General features: G+C 42.0%; 1 protein-coding gene across 1 annotated transcript in view; it reads left to right on the top strand.

Moving 5' to 3' along the window:
- Maf (MAF bZIP transcription factor) overlaps positions 1-7,644 on the top strand; it is a 361,015-nt gene that overhangs the window by 189,423 nt on the left and 163,948 nt on the right. The window lies entirely within an intron of this gene.

Genomic DNA, 7,644 nt, shown 5'->3' with positions numbered 1-7,644 from the left:
TCTTCTTTCTCCTCATTCTCTTCCTCCTCATCCTCCTTCTCTTTCCCATCCCTTTCTTTCTCTGCCCTTCTACTCTCTTCTCTGCCCATCTTTCCTCTCTCTTCTTTCTCCCCCTCCCCATTCTGACTATCTCCCCCTTATTATTCATCAAGTTGCCTTTGCTTTTTTGCTGGGAGAGGAAGACACATTAGCTTTGTCATGAACCATAGGAAAACAATTGATAAAAGGTGTTTTGACCCAAGAGTCCTTCCTGGAGGTAGAAGGTGCCTGGGCACAAGGGGCCCCTCCTTGGGACTGGAGGGGAGCTGCACCTGGAGAGTGGGTGAGCCCACATTCAGGGCACCCCATTTTACTCTCTGCCCTACTTTCTTCGTGGTCTAACCACAGATGTTTCCTTCAATCTCGTATTTGAAAAATCTGCCCCTGGTTTTCATACCATTTCCTGCCATCTCTTCACTCTAATCTCAACTGCCACAAAATAAGACCTTTTACCTTAGTAGAAATTGCAAGAAAGCTGTCCTGGCTGATCCAGTTGACCCTGTCATTTGATGATCATGGGGCAAATGGTGTATGCCCCTCAGCATTTGCTGCCATGTAAGGACAATCACACAGACAGCACAAGCACCACAATAGGTCCACCGACTCACTGAGCATCCTTCAAAATGTTCTCCATCTCTTATTCCGTTGTGTTACCTGAAGAAGAAGCTGGGGCAAAAAGACATGAGGCAAATCCTTCAAACAGAATTTCAGGGCCAGAAATTGATCCCAATTGACTCAAGAATGGGGACACAGAGTAATGAGCAGCCCTAGTGGAACTTGACACTTTCCCTCAGCTAAGCCACAGAGAACAAGAAGAAAGGCAAAAGTCATTGCTAAGCTGAAAGCCAGCACAGCACCTGGGCAATGCAGAACAAATCCAGTTCCCGAGATCTGAGGCACAGTAGCCCAGAAATGCCCTCCTGATAACAATCTCTGGGCTTTTTAGAGTAAGCAAACCCTTCACTCTTCCAACCTGGAACAGCCTCAAATCCTGCTTATCAGATGTCCATATGGAACGAGGACAGCTAATTTCTCTGGACCTGTCCTATCTCCCAGATCTGCAGGCCATTTTTAAGCCTGGCATCCGGCTCCTAGTTTCTAAAGGAGAGGCAGCTCCATGGCCAAGTTTCAGAAATCTACAACTCAGAGCAGCGAACACCACTCCAGGGTCCCTGCACCCGCTCCAGGCCAGGTTTTCATAATTGGTTTTCAGAACAGCCTGCCCATGATGTGTAATTGTTAGCAGTTGTAAAAAGATAACTCACATTTTTTAAAAGCTTAAAGCTTGCTCTGTGCAGATAAAAAACTGTGACAAATTATATTCCGAAATATCATAAAAGTAGAGAGAGACATGTTAATAACCAAAGGTGGCATTTCATTTAGAGGTCAGCCAGAGCTATTAAAGGACTCTGGAATCTCCAGCTTTGGCGGTTGCGATTTGACCAAATCACTTATCTCCTCTGGACCATACCTAAGCATCTCCCTCAGTGAAAAAAAAATAATAACAATAATAATGATCCACAGACAGTAATGTAGGAGGTCAGGGAAAGTAGTTGAGAAAAGCACTATGGCCCAAATAAACCCAGGCCCCAGCTAGAATCCACCAAGGCCACTCAGCACTTCAGTTCACACTGTGTCACCCTCACATTCCACATTAAGGGGTGTGCTCATAAACATGAGTAATGACAACCAAGTTCAGACACACACATACACACACACACACATGGCCATACTTGTATGCCACATGAAGAAGGCAGATGAGCAATTTTCTTGAAACACACGACAGCTACAGATTTTATGATGAACCTAAGACAAGCCAACCTAAACTGACATGGGAGAGACTGTCCCATTTCCCCAATCTTAAAAAATAATTTTCTTCTTAGACAAAAGCAGAGTCAAAAGGAGGTGGCAAGGGTTTTGAAACTAAGCAGTAATTGTAGATAGCATGCATGAGAGGAGTACTGGATATTGACTTTTGAAAATCAGATGGTGCTGAGATGTTGACTGGACTCTAAGTATGGCCAGAATGTAGTGTTCCTCTCAGCTTCGTTAGTTTGAAAACATGGTCCCCAGGTTGTGGTTCTGTTTTGGAAGGTTACGGATATTTGAAGCAGGAGGAATGCCCGGAAGAAGTGGGTCACTGGAGGAGGGTCTTTAAGGGTAGTCGGCTGGCCTAAGCTTCCTACCTGTCTCCACTCTTTTCTCTTGGAAAAAGATGGAGGCAGAGAGTCAAGTTGACAGAATTCTAGTTCTACAATGGATTAGTGGGTATTCCCTACCACCAAAGTAAGCCCCTCAACTACCCTGGGCCTCCCTCCCTCAGTTTTCCCATCTATAAAATGGGCAGATCTCACCCACTGCGAAGATGAGTGAGAGATAACATTATCCTGGTGCTGATGCAGGCACCCACCATGTTCCACCTGCCCTCTTTCTTCAAAATGTTTAGAATATTCTAGAAGGCCTCTGTGTCCTGTCCAGATCAGCAGATTTCAGTCTTTTTTTTTTTTTTTAAATGTGTTTCTTTTATTCAGCTATTACTTCTTGGCAATAGACAAGAAAAAGGCAACAGAGGTTAGAAAGACAGAGCCCTACTCTCTGGGCAGCAGGTTGCCTACAGATGCTTAGTTATTTTTTTAAATATGCACCTAAGAAAAGGGGAAAGTGAATATGGAAGCAGAGTCTCCATGATGTGGGTAAAGTCTCCTGAGACCTGTACAAGGCGACACGTGTGCTGGGAAGTCTCTGTTTGGGCACAATATGTTGTGGCACAATGTTCTAGGATAGGAAACTGTCTTAGGGTTTAATGCAGGTTGGGGAAGGAAAGGGTTTATTCAGCTTACACTTCCACACTGTGGCTAATTGCCAAAGGCAGTCAGGCAGGAACTCAAACTGAGCAGAGACCTGGAGACAGGAGCTGATGCAGAGGTCATGGAGGGGTGCTGCCTTCTGGTTTGATTCCCCTCTCTTGTTCAGCCTGCTTTCTTATAGAACCCAGGACTACTGGCCCAGGGATGGCACCACCCACAAAGAGCTGATGCTCTACCGTTGATCACTACTTGAGAAAATGCTTTACATCTGGATCTCATGGAGGCATTTTCTCAACTGAGTCTCCTTCCTCCCTGATGACTCTAGCTTGTATCAAATGGACACAAAACCACCAAGTACAGAAACCCAGCTCATACCACACATGTGGCTTCTTAAACATCTCCGCAAACAGTTGTTTGTAATGTTGAAATCTTAGTAACCAAAGAATATAGGCTTTCTGCAAAGGTTCTAAAATTCATATTACTTATCCATAGGCTAGACATAACTCAGGAAAATGTAGCTGAGTTTTCATGCAGTTATAAATGAAAATAACTATGCATTTATTTATTTATTTATTTATTTAAGTTCTTTGTAGACTTTCTATGCCATTAAAGCATAAGAATAAAGAAAGAAATACAAGAAAAGGAATTCAGTGCTATATCTGAAATGGGTTAGTTCCCAGATCTTGGTGGGATATTGCAGGAACATTCTGGCTTGGCCCATTCATAAGGAATTATTGCCATTTTCACTCTTTTAATTTATAATCTATCTCTCAAATCTAATGTTTTGAGTTACTTTAAAAAAAATCTCCTTTTTTGAGAAATTCTTGTAGTAAGAAGTGCCTTAGGTGTTTTCACTGAGCCCTAATGTGGTAAAGATGGTCTTCTTTTGTTCTTTACCATTTAAGTATTAACCTTTCATTTAAATTACCAGAACTGCTTAAAAGCAGCAAGGGTTGGGAACAGCTCTCAAATATTTTGATACAGTCATTCTTTTTGCTCTATTAAGCATATCGTCCTCCTCAACAGTCTGGGGCATATACAGGTGATCAATAAATAGCCATTACCATGTCCATGTAAAAAAAATTGCACATGCACAGAACACACACACACACACACACACAGACCACCACCACCACCATTCAGCCCAGAGCAGACTGCATTGGTCACCTTACCCAACATGCATTGACTATTCATGTTTAATGATGGACTCCACTGAGCAATACCAGGATGACACTAATAACTTCCCACCGGGACTCATGCTCTGACCTGCTGGTTTTTGTATTTCTCCTTTAATAGTGGATGTTGGGATCTTCAGGATGGATTTCCATCTAGCAAGCAAGGATATAAATAGATATCAAAAACAGCCTCTCCTGGTCCATGGTGCATTAACATGATTTTCTAGTCCTTAGACATGCTTATGGGAGGGGTGAAGAGGGCAGAAATGTGGAATGAGTCTGAGCAAATGCTTAGCACCAGCCAGGATCCATTTGTGGAAGGCACCACCATTGGGGGCAGGGAACAAGACCACAGAGAGAAGAGTTTCCTACCATTGCAATGTGCTGCAGGCTCCTGGCAAGGGTACAAGAGACTTTGCTTTATATGAGATACTACCAATAACAAGACCAAAACAGCCTGTAAAACTTTTTACAGTCGATAATTCATTCTGGAACATTCTACATTTGAAGCCTGGGAAGAGAATGGCACTTAGGAGCCGCTCAACCACGTGAAGTCTAAGCTAGTGTATCACAGTTTGTTCATGACTGAGAAAGCTCCCCAGGCTGAACCCAGCTTCAGTTTCCTTTTCTGTATAACTGAGTAATAGAGCCAGGTTGGGTTTTCATATTTATGAAAACTTACAATCAATGCTCAGTAGATTGAAAGCTCTCTTCTTGCACTGACGAGTTCTTGATGACTATCCTGAGGGTCTCCCACTGTATGTCACCTTCAGAGAGAGGCATCTGTGGCCCCTTTCCTGACTATAAAACCTCCTCCTTATGCCTCCTTGCATTTCTGATACTCTCTGTCATCATGCTTCATTTTTTTGTGACTATAGGTTATGTATAGACTACTCATGTGTGCACCATGCGATGCTTCCTTATCTACTTGCTTTCTTCTTCCTAAAGGTAGGCTCATACCTCCACAACTCACAGCCTGACAACATTCCTATAAGGTATTCAGAAAATAGCTAATAAACCAATCAATGAACATTTTAGTTTTTAAAAAATCACATTAAGAAGGGTCAGTGACATGGCTCAGAAGATGAAAATGCTTGCCACCAAACCTGACAAGCTGAATTAGATTCCCAGGATCCACATTGTAGGAGGAAAGAACCTATGTCTCCAAGTTGTCCTCAGAACTCCACATGCATAATGTGGCATGCACACACACACACACACACACACACACACACACACACACACAAAAGTGGAAAACTGATTAAAATAAAACATCAGGAACAGAGCAGACAAAGTATAACTTTATGATTTAAGTAGATACTTGCAAATATCTAACTGTGTAGATTGCTTCATTTTGCTTTCAATCTTTTTCTTTCCTTACAGGAAAAAAAAAGAGAATTTAAACTTGTGGGGAAGCAGTGAGGTTCTATGCATAAAAGCAGAATGAATTTTAAACTTCTCTTGGGCAGAGGCAATTTTGAAGAATTGGTAGTCTGTTAATCACTATGGTTGCTATGACCCAATAAGCAATTCTACTCCCTTCATAAGTTAAATTGATTCATACATATTGGCAAGTTAGCTATTTCCCTCAAAGGGAGTTGCATTTATTTGGGCTGTATATTAATATCTTATTATCCTTCCTATGCACCTGTGACATGATCATTATTTCATCTCCCATGTTTATTAGAGTAAATGCTTTCAGATGGGGTATTGAAAAAGAACCTACCTATACTTAGCAATTTTTCTAGGCAGGCAAGTGTAAAATCTCCCTTTGGCCCATGGCTGTAGCTGTTCTCTGCAGACCTTTGCAGCTCACCAGTTTCCAAAGACTGTCACCAGCAATCCTCAGAGAAGCCACACATTTTAAATACAATGTCAGGACATTGTTCTATCATTCCTTCTGTCTTTGTGCATAAAGTTGGATTTGTCTTAGGACTTTGCTCACAAAAATCTGCTATTACTGAAGAACCAACTGGTAGACCCCTGCCTGCAATTGTGTTCAAGTACTATCTTATAATTGGGTCATGTTTACTGTTGGAAATTGGGAAAGTGAAGAGTAGAATGGGTTTACATTGGACAGCTGGAATCTAGACAGGTCTAAAGAAGGTGAGAACATAGAAATAAGATTGTCATTGAATCTAGTTGAGCATAAGGCTAGAGTGCAACACAAAGAAAGCACAAATCGGCCTTCAAGCTCCTAAACAGTAATACTTTCCTAAAGTTATTTGAAGAGGAAGCAAAAAAGTACATTTTTTCACACCATCCTTAAAGTCTATTTAGCCACATGGGTTTCCTCAACTCTTTTCAGGCCAGCTGCCCCTCCCCATTCTCCCTGTTCCTCTTTGCTTCATCCTCTTCTTCATCAGCCTTCTGATTCAGTAGGCATTCTTGTGAGAGCCCTGTTTCCTTTCTGTGCAGTTTTTCATCACTGCCTTTCTTCTGCTTCTAAATGAAGGTTCTGAGACCTAAAAATTTCTCAGGGAATGTTAGGGAATAAAAGAGGCTAGGGATCATTCATACTTTAGTGTGCTTCTACCTGCCTCTGCTAACCGCCCCCCCCCCCTTTACCCTGTTTCATAGATGGCTTAGTTACTGTTTTATTTCTGTGAAAAGACACCATGACCAAGGCATTATAGAAGGAAGTATTTATTTGGGGACTGGCTTACAGTTTCAAAGGGTTAATCCATTTCCATCATGGTGGGAAGCAGGCAGCATGTACGCTGGTGCTGAAATGGTAGCTGATAATTTTAATCTGATCCCCAAGCAGGAGGCAGAGGAAGGGGGAGGAAACTGGGCCTGGCTTGTGTTTTTGAAATTTCAAAGTCTATCCCTCAGCCCCTGTGACACATGCCCCCCCCCCAACATGGCCACACCTCCTAGTCCTTCCAAAACAGCTCAACTAATTACAGACTAAGCACTCAACTTTATGAGCCTATAGGAACCATTCTCATTTAAACTACCAAAATAGATAAGGAAGCCAAAGCAATATGAACTGACTGCCCAAATTATCCAATCAGGATTGGATTTGGATTATAATCCTTAACCAGGTTTCCTTTCTCCATAAGTGTGACCAGAAAGAGGACAGTCTAACATAAGCAGTCAGTGGTCAGGGAAGGGCTCTTGGTTAAATAACCAAGAATAAGTACTCAACTGCTAAGCAAGAAGCAAATTAGGAAACTGGAAAATGTGCCCTGGTACCAGGAAACAAATGTGCTCTTTCGAGAATCAATTCATAAGTTGAAAATTGATGAACCATTAGGAAATAACTTCAGAATTCCTAAATTCTCATCTTCAATGGGTATGAATTTTTCAGCGTCTGGGACTCACTTTTGTTTTTTAGGAGGCAGTGATGTGGACGGACACAAAGGGGTCCAGCCATTAAAGAGAGTTGAGGGCCAGTTCAGTTACCACTTGAAGACAGAAAGGGAATGCAAGAGAAGAACCTTGGCTTTATCTCATCCATACAGGAATTTCTACCTATCTGCTATTGCTTTCTTTGTTGCTATGAGGCTTGGGTAGGAGTAGAGGTGGTTACCCCTTACATCACAGACCCTATCTTTATTTATTTATTTATTTATTTACATGTAAATTTCTCCATTCCCAGTTTCCCCTCCAAAAAACAA

Source organism: Mastomys coucha, unplaced genomic scaffold (assembly GCF_008632895.1).
Source record: "Mastomys coucha isolate ucsf_1 unplaced genomic scaffold, UCSF_Mcou_1 pScaffold22, whole genome shotgun sequence".
Taxonomy (NCBI): Eukaryota; Metazoa; Chordata; class Mammalia; order Rodentia; family Muridae; genus Mastomys; species Mastomys coucha.
Note: the sequence above shows the minus strand (reverse complement) of the source record. Positions and strands in the feature narration are given on the sequence as shown.